This window comes from Podarcis pityusensis (assembly GCF_964106645.2).
Source record: "Podarcis pityusensis genome assembly, chromosome: 12".
Lineage (NCBI taxonomy): Eukaryota > Metazoa > Chordata > Lepidosauria > Squamata > Lacertidae > Podarcis > Podarcis pityusensis.
Window position 1 is genome coordinate 13181388 of NC_138037.1, and position 16542 is coordinate 13197929.

The window sequence follows — 16542 nt, forward strand, 5'->3', positions numbered from 1 at the left end:
CTGGGGTCCATAGCTTTCATCAGATTCTCAAAAGGGGTTTGTGACCCAAAAAGAACCAATGCCTTACAATGTCACTTAAGTTTCACGAGTCTGTATCTTGCCTGACCTTCCAAACACAGGATAAGAAAAGGCAATACATCAGTATTGTATTTGTGAGAGAATCGCTCAACCAGTTCATTTGGTAAATTGAATGTCCATGTAACAAAAATTAGGTCTTCGCTTGTCTTGTGTATACTATGAAACAAGTGTGTAGAACTTCTAACCCCCTAGATACCATTCAACTGCAACTCATCTCTTTCAATGAGGCATGCCAAAGTACGGTAATCTTGGAATACAATAAAAACCATCTACAAAACAACTGCATATAAAAACAATTAAAACAATTGCATATATAAAACAATTTCAAATAAATTCAGATACTGACAAGATAAGATTCGGTACTTAGAAGTCTTGTTGAAGGAAAGGTCTTGTTAAAGAAGAAAGTATTCAGCAGGCACCAAAAATAAAAGATGGAATTAAATACAGAATTGCAATATGACTTCAGTTTTATATTTCCTATTGTGGGAGAGAGAGAAGGGTTGTTTTGGATTGTAACTGTCATCCCTGACCATCAACCATGCTGCCTGGGACCCGTGGGACTTGTTCTCCAACAACATATGGAGAACATCAGGTTGGCTCTCCCTATGGATAAGAATTCCCTGTGGCCAAGGGAAATGTGGCTTCAAATTCCTGTATGTTTGTAAAGCTTGCTATGTGTCCCTGGACCCATCAGTCTATCCTATCTCAGAGGCTTATTGTAAGAATAATGAGGAACTAACTACTTCCAGAGTTGAGTCCATATGCACTACACATTTAAAGCAGTATCATACCATCCTAAATAGCTATGGCTTCTCCCAAATAATCCTGGGAACTGTATTTTGTCAAGGGTGCCGAAAGTTTTCAGCACACCCTTATTCCCATCTCAGAGCTCCAATTCTCAGAGTGGTTTAACAGCCAATCTCTCTTCCCAGGGTATTTATTGTGGGATAGCCAGCCTCACATAACCAACATGCTTAAGTCTAATTAATGCATGAAGGGGTTAAAACCATAAAGTAAGCAGTCCTGCCAGGCTTAGCTCACCTTGGGAGGGACTAGGTAGTCAAGCCTTTATTCACCCTCCCATCTAAAAGAGAAGCTCAAGGTGTGAGGAGGACTTGACTGGCTGCTGCAACTTAAGACTGCATGGCTCTTACAAGACGCTCTTCAGTTCCTATACCAGGGGTCGGCAACCTACAGCCCGGGGGCCAGAAACGGCCCCCCCAGGCTCATAAATCCGGCCCGCGAATCCTGCCACCCACTTGGTCAGGCCCCGCACACTGCAAACGCCTCGCCGCGTGGTGACTGACTTCCATGACGCTGGCACAGCTTCCGTGTGGTCAGCAACACTGGCACAGCTTTGGATTGGCTGCAGGAAGTTTCTGCAGCCAATCTGAAGCGCCGACGCCTCTGGGCAGGTGCCACTGCTAGCGTGGCTTCAGATTGGCTGCAGGAAGTTCCTGCCGCCAATCCGAAGCCTCGCTGCCTGCGCGCTGAGGTAAACCCAGCGTGGCCATGGACAGGGAGGCCGGCCGGCGGGTGGCAGGTCTGGGCCGTGCCATGGGCATTGTGACGGGCACGTCGTGGGGCTTCAGCTGGAGCTTGGCACGCCTGCTGGCCCTGCGCCTGGCACCCAGCTCAGAGCTGCTGCTGGTGGCCCGCTCAGCGGCCGCGCTGGAGCAGCTGGAGGGTGAGCTACACTCCACCTGCCCAGCGTGGGGCCAGCAGGCACGGCCTGCCCACCGCCCTGGCCTCTGACGACAGGCCGCAGCAGTGGGGAGCTCCGTGGGGACTGGCTGATGGAGCAGCTGCTGCTTGTCAACAATGCCAGTGAGTGGGCAGCGCCAAGACACATTCCTGAGCATGTGCAGAGTGCATTCCTCCCGGTCCTGAGACAGCTGCGGGACCAGCTTGCAGGGTATTTATATTTTTCAAAATATAGTCCAGCCCCCCACAAGGTCTGACGGACAGTGGACCAGCCCTCTGATGAAAAAGTTTGCTGACCCCTGTCCTTTACCAATAATTTAGGAACTTTCACCACTGTAACTAAGGCCCAGTGATGGCCAAACTTGGCTCTCCTGCTGTTTTGGGACTACAACTCCCATCATCCCTAGCTAACAGGACCAGTGCTCAGGGATGATGGGAATTGTTGTCCCAAAACAGCTGGAGGGCCAAGTTTGGCCATCACTGAACTAAGCCAAGTTTTACTGCCTCAGCAACTTTTTCTGAATCCTGCATGGGAAGGCACATGAATCTGACCATTGGAGAGTTTGTAAGTATGTAAACCATTTTTAACTTACCCAAAGTGTGGTCTTTTTTTCTATGCTAGGGGAAGGGGGTAACTTTGGAAGGAACTCACAAGGGCATATTTTAAAGGTCTATCATCCTATATTCCCTTGCTTTACTTTGTTACATATTCTATATCTATCTATCTATCTATCATCTATCTATCTATCTAACTATCTGTCTATTAGGTTTATATCATCATAAAATCTCAGGGTGGTTCACAGAATAAAATATTTTGTGATTTTAAATCTGCTGGGGTTTCCTCACCAAAGAGTACTTGCCCCAAACTGGATCTTGGCATCCAGGAATTATCCTTCCTATATTTTATTTTTTACTTGCACCAACACTTATTGTTGTCTTTGACCGTGGAGGCAGATCATAGCTATTGTGGCTAGTAGCCATTGGTAACATTATCTTCCATGAAATAAAAGGTTCCAAATGTTTGCTTTCGGATGTTGTGCCACCATGCATTTATTTGCCTTTATACCTTGATACCTTGGAGGACACAAGTGAACGGAGACTCAGGCTGAAGCACAACAGTTGTCCTCCTCTGTGAAACTAACCTTTCAGGAAGCAAGGGCCATATTTTATGCTACCCATTTTAATTCAAATAATAAGTGTCCCTCAGATATTTGGAAAACCCTGGTCCAGGATGTAAGCATAATGTTTGATTAAAGACATAGAGCAGCTGTCAGTTGTACATTCCACACAGAGCTATTGTCGTGGATTGTAGCTTTTTTTTTAAAGTCGGGGCAATGAGATGTTAAACCCACTATTCTGGTTTTTGGATCAGCGTTAACAGGAGAACACAATGAAGTCTGTTTTGTAGCTTAAGAGAAAGTGTTACGTGGATAAATCACACACAATCCCCTTTGGCAGAGCTTTAACGCTACAGCACCTGAAAAGAGCTGAGTTTCTGCAGAACTCTTTAGCATTATATTTTTTTCCATTGTGCTGCATGAAGTGGGAGGATGAGTTTGATATCAGCACTTCTCCACAAATGTGCAAGTGCGTCGGCGTGACAGCCAGGCTTTCCCTTGGCAACTTCATATTGTCCTCGAAACATCTGGAATCGTTTGATTTGCATTGTTCAAGAGAACTTGATCTCTTAAACTGTCAGAGGCTGGGGGTCCAAACAGTGCCAATCAAATGCATATTGTCAGGGAAGATGCATGTGTTAAGTTTAACGCTAACATTCCCTATACCTCAATCCCACACTGGATTCCAGAATGTATATAGTTCTTTCCGCAAAAGCCCTCATTCGTGACATGGTATCTGAATGGACTTTGCCACAACTCTGCAACTGCTTTCTGTATAGAAATAAAGCTGAGGGCTGAAAGCATTTATTATTTTTACAAAATGCCAAAAGTGCTTAGTAACGGAAGGCTACAATTAGATAACTCGCTAATAGGTACATTAAAAAAACCGGGATGCACACAGCAGAAATGATGGCTTCTGGCTTAGATGGGGGAACCCCTGGCCTTCCCAGCATTGTTGGACCATAATTCCCATCATCCCTGGTCATTGACCAATGCTGGTGAGAGTTGAGAGTCCAACAAGTTCTGGAGGGGCACAGATCCCACACCACCAGACTTGGTTCATCTTTGATCTGATCCTGCAAAGTTCTTCTTTATGTTCTTAAGTCCAAATAGCAGAGGTCACTAGAGCCCAGCATGAATAATGGCTGCACTGTTGACTTCAGACCACAAGCTGGACCCTTTCCACTGCATGGCATATTATTTCTAAGAGGCCTTTAACAGTCTCCCAGTTTGTATGGTTTGTGATCAAGCATTTGCCCTGAGCCCACAGAGAACAAAGGTATTGGTGTTTTGTTTTTGATTTTAATATAGTATTGTTGATTTACAGGGTCCCAAAGAGGGTGTGGCCTGGTTGTAATCAAGTCACCGCTTCTAAAAGGTGGCTTTGAAATGGTGTTCCTATTATTGCACTTGACTGCATTTTCGTTTTTGTTTTTGTGGTGTAAAACAAACCAAGCAACATCTGGCAAGTGGGGAGGTCGTGGTCTAAAATCACATTATTATTGTTCAGTGTTGTGACATCAGATAGGTTTGTGAATATTTCAAATACAGATGCAACCACCCTTTTTGCCCCAATAGATGGGGCTTACAATTTGTAGGGGACTCTTTTACCAGCTGTCACTTCTCACAATTTCAGATCTCCTAAACCTAAAGGCCCTTCTTTCCCATAAAGCTTAATTTACCTCTCACCCCAGAGGCATATGACTCACACCTGCTTCTATAAAAACAGTTACTCTGCCACCAAAACCTGCTAGAATCTGCATTCTCACTTAAATGAAACAGCAAGTATGCCACAGTAGCCTCCCACTAGCATCGATCTGGGTGCTTACCCAAGAGTTGCCAACTTTTCAGTAAGCTTCTGCTACAATGCCTTAAATGCCATTTTCATTTACAGAAACTAGCAGGTGATGTTTGTTTCTATTAAGTGAACAGCTTTGCCCTCTAATTCCTGCAGATAAAGTGCTCTGTTAAAAAAGGAGCATGCAGTTAGCCCAGGTACAGCAGACCTTTGGCCCTCCAGTTGTTGTTGGACTACAGCTCCCATCATCCCTGACCATTGGCCATGCTGACTGGGACTGATGGGAGTTGGAGTGCAGCAATGTCTGGAGGGCCAAAGGTTCCCCACCTTTGCCCTAGCCTGTCCACAGAAAATATCTGCACTGTGAATAGCTCATGTTTTGAGTCATACTGAAAAAACGTAAATAAAATATACATTAGGGCCAAGTCTGGCTGCTCTAGCTGATAACCAAACTGACTTACTTTATCAGCAAAATAGATGGTTAGAAGGACTGACGTACCATAATAACCACAGTTCCAGCCCAGCATCAAAACTTGGTTATACTTTGGGTCTGTGATAGTCAGTGACAGGTTGTGGACAGGGTGGACCTGCAAGTAATGTAATTTCCTTTGGTTTGGGAAAGAAAGCTTGTTCTCAAGTTCAAATGCTGTCTGATCTCCATATTGGAAGACATGGAAAGATTTTGTTGTATGCACAAAAGAAGTTCATAGAAACCTGGTTGCTTGACCCTTGGTCTTCAGTCATCACTAGTGATGAATGGGTATTTGTTTGTTGGCATCCTTCTGTCTTGAGAGACAATGGATTGCACTTCCGGGGATGAAGTCATACCATTGGAGAGTCACAGCGCCTGCTGTGGCTGCAGAGATCAGTAACTCATAACTGCTGCCTCCTGTGGTGTTTTTGTGGTGTTAGCAGCACCAAAGCGACCTCTATGGGGTGCAAGCCTGGGCAGTGTGTCTGGAGGTCCTGGGCTGCCCAGATGACAAGACCCCCCTCTCAGCCTTGCTGATGTAGTCCAAAGGAAAGCAGAGTAATACCTTTGGCACCAGCTGGGCTTCAGGAGTTGCCAGAAGGAGGCGTACAAGGCACCACCTTAGGGACTCTACTCCGGATTTGTGTAGTGTTTACTCCTTAGTTTTTTCTTCTCCCAAAGATGTCCTGCAATGCAGCGGTTATGGGTTTTTCCTCAGAGTTTACTCCTGAAGCCTTCCTGGTAATCACAAATATGGGAAGTGTTATTGCACTCAAGTTCTGCTTCACATTTCCTAGAGACAGCTAACTGGCCACTGAGAGAGAGCATGCTGGATCCGGTGGCCTGATTTAGCAGGACTTTTATTAAGTTCTCAGCAGACTGGTTAATACTGCTGGATGTGGCTACTTCACCCATTGGTGAGTACACTAGCTGCGTCTTCCAGAGGCCAAAACACAAGAAGAGAAGTGCTTGAATACATGTGTCCATCTTGTTAAGAAGGCAGGGCCAACCTAAGAAGCTAACTGAGCAGGCAAATAAATCTGACTTCAACACTAGTGATGATGAGGACAGCATCTACCACTCAACCTGAGGGTAGCAGATTAACTTAGGAGCCACTCCTTGTGACCACAAGTGTGAAAAGTGCTAAGCTAGATGGATCAATGGTCTGATGGTATAGGACAGCCAGGTGGCTGCTGCCCACATAAACACACAAACACACAGCATGGACCTCCTAGCAGAGCCAGCTGTGTTGGGCATATTCTGGCAGAACGTGTGGTTTTGGATAACTGGCTGCTGACTGGCTGCCACCATTTCCCATATAGTAGCCAAAGGTAACTGTAACTGCATTTGAATTCTTCTTGACCTCCTTGACCAGGAAAGGTCTTGTATCCTGTTACTAATCATTTGAAAAAGTAGCCCACACCACCCATCCAAAGGCCAGTGGGAGTCTAGGGTGAAACTCCATCCATTTTATTGTCTCATGATATAGCCCTGAAGGAATTCATATATCCTGGTCAAAAGAGAAACCAGATGTTCTGCAACTTGGCATCAGCTAACAAGTAAATATGGGATCTGGGGGCTTAGGCCACAATCGTGACCCTGCTTACCTGGGAGTGAGCTGCACTGAATTCTATTGGATTTGCTTCTGAGTAGACATGGTTAAAATGTAAGAAGAGCCCTGCTGGATCAGACTAAAGATCCATCTAGACCAGCATTTCCCAAACTGGGTCTCCAGCTGTTTTTGGACTACAACTTCCATCATGTCTTGCTAGCAGGACCTGTGGTCAGGGATGCTGGGAACTGTAGTAAAAAAAAACAGCTGGTGACCCAAGTTTGGAAAACACTGATCTAGTCCAAGATCCTTATCTCACATTGGCCAAACAGATGCCTCTGAGAAGCCCACAAGCAGAACCAGAGAACCGCAGCATCACTCTGCAATATGAGCAATCCCGATCCCATGTTGTTGTTGTTTAGTCATTTAGTTATGTCTGATTCTTCATGACTCCATGGACCAGAGCACGCCAGACACTCCTGTCTTCCACTGCCTCCCGCAGTTTGGTCAAACTCATGTTGGTAGCTTCGAGAACACTGTCCAACCATCTGGTCCTCTGTCATCCCCTTCTCCTTGTGCCCTCCATCTTTCCCAACATCAGGGTCTTTTCCAGGGAGTCTTCTTTTCTCATGAGGTGGCCAAAATACTGGAGCCTCAGCTTCAGGATCTGTCCTTCCAGTGAGCACTCAGTGCTGATTTCCTTAAGAATGGATAGGTTTTATCTTCTTGCAGTCCATGGGACTCTCAAGAGTCTCCTCCAGCACCAGAATTCGAAAGCATCAATTCTTCAGCGATCAGCCTTCTAATCCTCTTCAAAAACCATCCTGGTTGGGAGCCATCACTGCTCCTTGTGGGAGCAAATCCCACAGTTAGGACTGCGGTGTTAGGCAGTAGGTGCCAGACAAATGGAGCAGACCTACAGCACGAAACAAGGAGCCTTCCAGGATGGAGCTGGCTCTGTGATGATCCCTTCATTTATGAAGACTGTTTGTTCACAGGGCTTCCAAGACAGCTGGGTCTAGCGCTTATGTGTTAGGGTTTTCTCATCAGTGAACAGTTTTCCTTAGAACACATGGATCCTATTTGGGCTTATTTGTTATAGCCCTTAATCTTTATGAGACTGTTCATTAATGACATCCATGTGGTGGTGTTAAGGGCCACACTATATCCTTGTTCCTACTCACTGCCTCTCCAGCAGAGTGCCAAAAAACTTTTTTTTAAGGCTTTGTTATCTATTGACTCTTTGGATCATGAACATTAAAAACCAAAGTGTAAAGTTACAGGCACGGACTTATGTATGCGTGTTAACGTTACAAGACCAAAGAAGAGATAGAAATGTTGTTGTCCAGCATTTTTATTTAACACTAATAAATCAGCCACAAACTTTTTATAGCCGTGTGTAGCCCATAAACTGGCTGCTCTAGAGCAGCTCTAAGTGCATGCAGGCTTTAGAGTTGCACAGGTCACTTTGTCATGCCAAATTATGAAGGGGGGGAATTTGAAGCTTCTGATCTTAGGCTACAGTTCTCTAACCAATGGGCTTCAATCCCAAGCCTTTAAGGGTTATCAGTATTCTGTGGTGCCTAAAGAGGAAGCCTGTGCAACAGGAAAGCTCACACACTCTCACACCAAGAAAAGGTAAATAAAGGGGCTTTGCTTTCTTCCTGGGCATGCAAGCTCCCCTGTGACCTCTCTGAGCCAGGATCTTTCCCTCATCCAGCTGTTTCCTTGCTGTCTCCAGAAGGGCCTAGCTTGAACCAGCGTTGACTCTGCCCCTTGGCCCCAAGAAGGTAGCCAGCAGGACTCAGCTGGGGGCTATAGCAAGATAAGGACCTTTGTTCCCCTCCAGCTGAGTAAACCAAAATAAGTTGCAAGGGCAGTGCTAAATCTCATATAAACCAGGCCTGTGTTTCAGTTGGGTGGCCACTACTGAACAATCCCAGTCTGAGAGGGAACCTCCACCCCCCTCCCCTGCTTCTTTGTTTGACTTCAAGGCAAGCCAAGGCTACTGAGGGGTTAAATGTACCTTAAGCAAATACAAAAGGGAAATGAATAGATGCAGGTAGTAGAGCGCCCCCTCCCCAGGTGGAGGTGTGCCTCATGCATTAACTTTTGATTAGAGCAGAGGATGCACATGACAGGAGTTTCAAACTACACTGCAGACTAAAGGACTGCTTGGTTAAGCCGCCCACCTTGCAGTACTGTCTGCTATGCTTTGCTCAGCTTTTGGCAGGACCCTAGTCCCCTCCCAGAGCTACAATTCCCAGAGTTCCCTGTGAAGTGGGATTGGTTGTTAAGCCACTCTGGAAGCTGTGGCTCTATGTGGGGGCATAGAGGTCTCCTAACACCTCTAAGCACCCTTAACAGATGTCAGGGAAATAAATAACTCTCTGAGATTTAGAAGACAATTGAAGATATAAAGGTAAAGAGACCCCTGACCATTAGGTCCAGTCGCAGACGACTCTGGGGTTGCGGCGCTCATCTCTCTTTACTCGCTGAGGGAGCCGGCATACAGCTTCCAGGTCATGTGGCCAGCATGACTAAGCCGCTTCTGGCGAACCAGAGCAGCACATGGAAACGCCTTTTACCTTCCCACAGGAGCGGTACCTATTAATCCAGTGGCGTAGCGTGGGGGGTGCAGGGGGGGCCGGCAGCACCGGGCGCAACATCTGGGGGTTAGGGTTAGGGGGCGCAAATCCACGGGTTAGGGGCGCAAATCCACGGGTTAGGGGGCACAAATTACTTGCCTTGCCCCGGGTGCTGACAACCCACGCTACGCCACTGTATTAATCTACTTGCACTGCGTCCTTTCGAACTGCTAGGTTGGCAGGAGCAGGGACCGAGCAACAGGATCTCACCCCATCATGGGGATTCAAACCTCCAACCTTCTGATCAGCAAGCCTAAGAGGCTCAGTGGTTTAACCCACAGCACCACCTGCGTCCCTAATTGAAGATATAGGGAAGTTTTTAATGTTTCTTGTTGTATTGTGTTGCATTTGTTGGGAGCTACCCAGAGTGGCTGGGGTAGCCCAGGACTCAGCTACTTTAGTAAAACAACAACAACAATGTTTTGAATGCATTATAAACATGCAACACCAGATGGTGCAAGAGAGCAAATAAAATTCTATGAGATTTTTACATAGCGCTTTTTTCATAATGATTTAATTTCTGACTTATTTATAGTGGGGGGGGGGTTTCCTATGTGTAGATCCACCCCAGTCAGATGGGTGGTATCTGAATAAATTAGCATTAGCATTAGCATATTACAAACTGCAGCTCCCAGAATTCTTTGGCTGTAGATATGACTATTTAAAGTGGTATCATACTGCTCCAATTGTATAATGCAGCTGTATGGAACCTGCAGCCCTACAGATACTGCTGAACTTCACCAACCCCCCACCACGCCCAACCTGGCTGGGGTAGAGGGGAGTTGGACTCCACCAATATCCAGAGGGCCACAGATTCTCTATCCCTGGCCTCAATATCAAATGCTGGTGGCAGCGAGGAGTCTGTGGATATTCAGGAGAGTAGAACTTCTTGGTGTTTGACGCACACAGTCAAACTCACAGCAGCAGCTGCATCCTGCGTACCTTATGCAAAGGCCTCTCATCATCTACAAGCAAGTACCCTCCAACGTACATTTGTTAATAGGATTCCTTGTAATCACTCCCTTGTAATCACTTTAATTTCTGGGCCAGAAGTGAAAAGTATGTTCCATGGCTTCCTTCCAGGGATGGAAATCTTATCTAAAAAGCTACACATTCCATTTTCTAGCAGCACAGACCCCTTGGTGACCTTCCCCCCCCCTCTCTCCTGCATACTTTGCACACCCACAAACCAAATAAACCTCCTTTTTACATCTTTATCAACCAGGTTCAACTTTTTTTCGTTTGAGGGACGGGGGTAGTATTTGTTTACTTCCCACTTTCTGGAAACACCTGGAGAGCCATGCAATGATTTATGAAGTGAAAGTGTTAAATGAGGCCGCCAGCTGCTAAGACTGACAGCGCTTTATACGATTTTATGAGGTGCCCTATTATGGAAAATGAAGTTTAATCCGCCCATAAAAAGTGGGATCTGAAAACCATATTTACACTAGTAATCTGGCATGCTGAAAGCATTCTTGGGACACGCAGGGAAGGCTTTAAAGGGATAAAGGTTATACAAAAGGCACAATACACTGGTAGGCTTTTGCCATTGCAGCCTGTGGCCTGCTGCTACAAGTCTTGTTTACAGTCCTGAATCACACGTGAATACACACACCTCTTGAGACACACAGGAGAATTGCATCATAAGAAGACAGCTTGCTGGAACCTTATTTACATTTTAAAACTACATTGGTGTAGCACTTTTTTTTTGTATTGCAACCCTCAAATCCCTCCCTTATTCCAAGGGGTCCCATCTGACCAGAACAGTCCAGGGACAAACACACACACAGATTATATTCTGTTGACTTTGATGCAAGGTTCAAGGTTGACAACTTTCCCCATTGTTCCTTTGCCTGATGTTACAGATGTTAAAACTCCTGGCACTTTTCCCACCCCCTTTTGTTCTATGCCATTAAAAAGTTCATTTGGCTCTAATAAAATAATAATAATAATAATTTTATTATTTATACCCTGCCCACCTGGCTGGGTTTCCCCAGCCACTCTGGGCAGCTTGCAACTCATATTAAGACATAGTAAGATATCAAACATTTAAAACATTTTTTCATGTTTTAAAATGCATCTAAATGCTGTTAAAGGCACAGGAGCAGAGTCTTTTAAAAAGTTGGCAACTAAAAGTTTCGGAGACTATTAATACCAAACAGAGTGGATATTATACAGGCTTATAACATATGCAATGGCTAAGGACAGAAAATCAGTCTGTAGAGACTTTCTCTCTACATTTGTATTTGTAAGGTGTTGTTTGTATGGTTAGCAAGCAAAAAAAAACCTTATTTCTGAGAGGGAAGTACTGACACCTCACTGCTTGTGACCATCTGTGTTTATTCACCAGATCTCCTTATTCCACATTCATGATGATTTGTGCTTATTATGCTATCAGGGCAGTCACATACAAACCCATTTTCAACACTGTTTTTGCCTGCAAAAGCTTCATTTCCCATGAGAGCACATCCTATAACTTCCTGCTGAGATCCTGTAACTTTTCGTGCCACAAATGCTCTATTTCCCCCCTATTTCTATAGCAATAATGTGGCTGCATTAGGAAAGCGCAGAACAAACTAAATTCAGACACATCCACCTCAGTGTACTATTACTATGTCAAAAACACATTGCAGAATATATCTGCAATAAAACACCAGTCTGGAGGGTCTCTCAGCAGTAAAGCCAGTATGGTGTAGTGGCTAGAGTGTTGGACCAAGACCTGGAAGACCAGGGTTCGAATCCCCACTCAGCCACGGAGCTCACTGGGTGCTCTCAGTCTAACCTACTTTACAGGGTGGTGGTTGTTGTAGAGATTAAATGATGAGGAGGAGAATCATGTATTGAGTTCTCTTGAGAAAAAGGTGGTATGCGTGCAATAAATAAATAAATTGAATTCAATCACGTCCTTGCAGACTGCCTCTCTGTGTGTGTTTACTCAGGGGGGAGTCCCACTCATTTCAGTGGGGCTTACCCCTAAGTAAGTGTGCATCTTTCGCCTCTTTGATTTACAACAACGCCGCAAGGGAGTCCACTTTTGTCCCTCTTTTACATCACTGCTGTTATCCATTTTTAAAAGGGATAATTGGACGGGGTTGTAGAAGACAAACAACAACCTGGGGGGTGGGAGAGTTCCCTCATTCACACACCTGGAGTCAATCCGGAGTCACTCCGCTACGTTCAGGGAGGCGGGAACCTCTTTCCGTCGCCTCCTCGGTGGCAGTCGTTTGAACCCAGAAGCGCCTCGTGAAGGATGGCGGGAGACCGAGGCCAGATCGCCGACCGGCAGTAATTCACGGCACGGGCGATGAATGGCGAGCGGGGGCCCAGAGTTAGTTAGCATCGATGAGCCGGTGATGATATTTGAATCTGCTATAATTGATTTGGGGAAGCGCCTCGATGACAAGGAGGAATTGATCATTCAATTTATTAGCCAGATAAATCCCAACGCTGCTAAGGGGCTGGAGCGGGGATGCTTTTGCTGAGTAAGACGTTTGATTTAAATATATATAGAAATTCAAAAGGGGGCGGGGGAGCCAGCAACCCTGTGCTTGACCGCACTTGGGAAGCCTGAGGCCGATCCATCAAGAACTTGAGCCGGAATGCCAGGGAAGATTGTTTGGGTTTTGCACAAATCTGAGTCCTTTGTCCAGCAGTTGGCAACGTTGCGCCTTCGAGATGTTTGGGACTACATCTCCCGTCAGCGCCAGCCGACAGATGAGAGTTGTGGCAGCGTCTGGAGGGCGCCACGTTGCCAACGGCTCCCGCTGACCAAGGTGCTGAAGACGCTCGCTCCTTTTGAGATCCACTGCATGCATGTTTGATCGGAAGCAAATTCCTATTGATTTCTATGGCGCTACGAAGGGAGTTTTAGGATCGGAGATTGACCCAAGAGGAGAAAGAAGATGCTTTTAATTAGCCTGAAGTCGTTTACTCCAGAGGCGTTCTACTAACTTCAGCCGTACAGTGGTACCTTGGGTTACAGACGCTTCAGGTTACAGACTCCGCTAACCCAGAAATAGTACCTCGGGTTAAGAACTTTGCTTCAGGATGAGAACAGAAATCGTGCTCCGGCAGCGCAGCAGCAGCAGCAGCAGCAGCAGGAGGCCCCATTAGCTAAAGTGGTGCTTCAGGTTAAGAACAGTTTCAGGTTAAGAACGGACCTCCGGAACGAATTAAGTACTTAACCTGAGGTACCACTGTACTTTTCTAGAGGGGTGGGAAGAGTTGGGTTGTTTATTCAGATCAGAGTGCATATTAACTCAGAACAAAGGTTCCACTCTTAACCCCACTTACCGGAAAGCAAGTGCTCTTGAATTCAATAGGACTTACTTCTGAGTAGACATTGTTAGGGGCTTCCTCCTTCGAGTGTTTAGGATTGCAAGCTTAATATTACAGTGTAGGGCACCTGGTGCTTCAGAAAGTAAAAGGCAAGCATTTCTATCCCCTTTTCCAGGTTTTCCATTTTTCATTTCCAACTGACCCACAGCAGTCCTCAGCTATGGACTTCTAACCTCACTGAGTTGCTTGGGGGGCTGACCCCTGAGGTGTTGGTGTTGTGAAAAAGTTTGTTGTACTTCTGTAAACCTGACGGTTCCCCCTGTCCGTCCCCTGACATTATTCTCTTATTTCTCAATGGCCTCGTTGATTTTGCTTCAAAGCTATTGACGTTTACCACCTAACCCCCCTATTAAAGGGAATGATTTTTAATTATTTACCCAAACGTACTTCTTAAAGAATATGAAATATGTTCTGCATACAACTTGTCGCATGCAACTAGTACTGCTTGGTCTATTTATGACATTCTTTCCGTGTGTGGGGGGGGTTAGAGTATGGTGCTGATAACACCAAGGTTACAGGTTCATTCCCCATATGGGACAGCTGCATATTCCTGCATTTTGGGGGGTTGGACTAGATGATCCTCAGGGTCCCTTCCAACTCTGCAAGTCTATGTTTCTATTATTCTATATCCAGCATTACACAGTGCAGCAAGATCCTGAATCCTGCATCTACTTCAATATTTCTTTTTCCATTTGGTAAAACAGATAGAAAATACAAGTTTAGAATGCAGCAGATAGAGCTGGGAAGGTTTTTTTTATTATTATCTGGGCTCAGAAACAAAATCTGAATGGGGAAGGACAGTCAAGTGTGCTGAAAGTAGTGCAGCGTCAGCATTTGGGCATATATTTGATCTTCGCCTGCAGTTCCTGATCCAGCTAGCGAGATGCGCAGAGATCAGTTTTCTCTGCTCCCTTGGCCTCTGGTGTGGAGTGGAATGGCAAGTTTCCTGCTAGTTCAAAATATCCACACATTAGTTTTACACTCTGTTTTCTCTCCAGGCTGTACAGTGAGCAACACAGTTCAGTGCACAGGAAATATACGCAGTCTGTTGTAATCGGTTGCAGTTGCAAACCTAAAGGCCTGCATACAGCCCTCTAACACTGAAATACTATAAAAACATAGATTTTATGTACAGTGGTACCTTGGGTTACATACGCTTCAGGTTACATACGCTTCAGGTTACACACTCCGCTAACCTAGAAATAGTGCTTCAGGTTAAGAACTTTGCTTCAGGATGAGAGCAGAAATCGGGCTCCGGCGGCGCAGCGGCAGCAGGAGGCCCCATTAGCTAAAGTGGTGCTTCAGGTTAAGAACAGTTTCAGGTTAAGTATGGACCTCCGGAACGAATTAAGTACTTAACCCGAGGTACCACTGTATCTCAGAAGTTTGGAGTTGCATTTTCGGTGCACTATCAGTATATGTATGCATTTAATTTGAGGCATTTATGCAATGTTTGATCAGTATTGATCAATGCCCCCATTTTAAAATGCAGTATGAAAGAAAGCAGCATTAAAATCAATGGACCTGATCCAGCTAAAAATCAAACACAAAGGGACTTTTAGTCTGATCCAGCTAGAGTTAAGAATTGTGTGCTTATAATGGGGAAAAGTCCTTACTTAAGGTTATCAGCCTTCTGTGATATGAAGCCGTTTAGCAACCCTCAACCTCTGCACTAGGAATGTCATCGCTGGTTGACTTTATACCTGACCTACAGTTCTTAAGGCACAGGTGCATGCACAAAAAACCTGGAAATCCTAATTCTATCTGCTTCATTTTAATTGAGTTGTGAATTGGTTTTGTTCAGCATAAAGCCTAGGAAAAATTTACACACAGAGCCTTAAAGCCAGCTCTTTGGTTCAAGGAATCCATGCAGATCTCAAGTACAAAACCGTTTTATTTTACATAACCTTTGGGACATTGGGAGAAGCCGATTAATAACTTAGCATGCATAAGTAGAGGTATTTCTTTTTAACTCTTTTTATAAATACAATGTACAAAAATAAAGACAATACAGTCCTCCCAAGATTCCAAGCTTCGTGGTCGTAGGTTTCCCAGATTGCTTCTTATAAAGCATAAAAACTCTCAATACTGTCGAAGAGGAGAGGCAAAGTGGTCCAAAGAGCCACATGTCCAGTGTCAGCTTTCAACACGGTGGCACTGGCATAATAGAACAGGGACTCATTAATCAGGGCTGCAGAAAGAAGACGACTCTAGCTTTCGGTACTACAGTAGTACCTTGGGTTACAGACGCTTCAGGTTTCAGACTCCACTAACCCAGAAATAGTACCTCGGGTTAAGAACTTTGCTTCAGGATGAGAACAGAAATCGCATGGCAGCAGCAGGAGGCCCCATTAGCTAAAGTGGTGCTTCAGGTTAAGAACAGTTTCAGGTTAAGAACAGACTTCCAGAACAAATTAAGAACAGACTTCCAGAACAAATTAAGTTCTTAACCCGACGTACCTGTACTGGGTTGGGGGGGGTTGGGGGTGCCCATCAGCTGTGCCTTGTGAACTGAATTTTTTCACTGAGACACATTACCAGGTCTGGAGGTTGGCTCTTCTGACAAAGAGCTGGCGACTTAACATTCCCAACCGACCACTAGAGGACAATGTGGTTTTACACTCCTGATCATTGAGCAATGCTGAGGAGGAGCTAAAGGAGTGAATAGTGCAGAGCAAAAATGGGGAGGTCAAGCCACAGGCTGATTAAGCAGGAGTGAACTGTCAACCCTATTTTCCTTAAAGGCCCAGAAGCTTCTAGCCAGTGTGGTGTAGTGGTTAAGAGCAGTGAACTCGTAATCTGGTGAACCGGGTTCGCTTCCCCGCTCCTCCACA

The 16542-nt window shown here is 45.3% G+C and overlaps 1 long non-coding RNA gene across 1 annotated transcript in view; it reads right to left on the bottom strand.

Moving 5' to 3' along the window:
• Window positions 1-12649, bottom strand: part of LOC308459222 — a 50564-nt gene extending 37915 nt beyond the window's left edge. The window contains exon 1 of the long non-coding RNA XR_013977918.1: window positions 12517-12649. This is a non-coding gene — a long non-coding RNA (uncharacterized lncRNA). The remainder of the gene's footprint in view (window positions 1-12516) is intronic.
• Between the last annotated feature and the right edge of the window lie 3893 nt (window positions 12650-16542).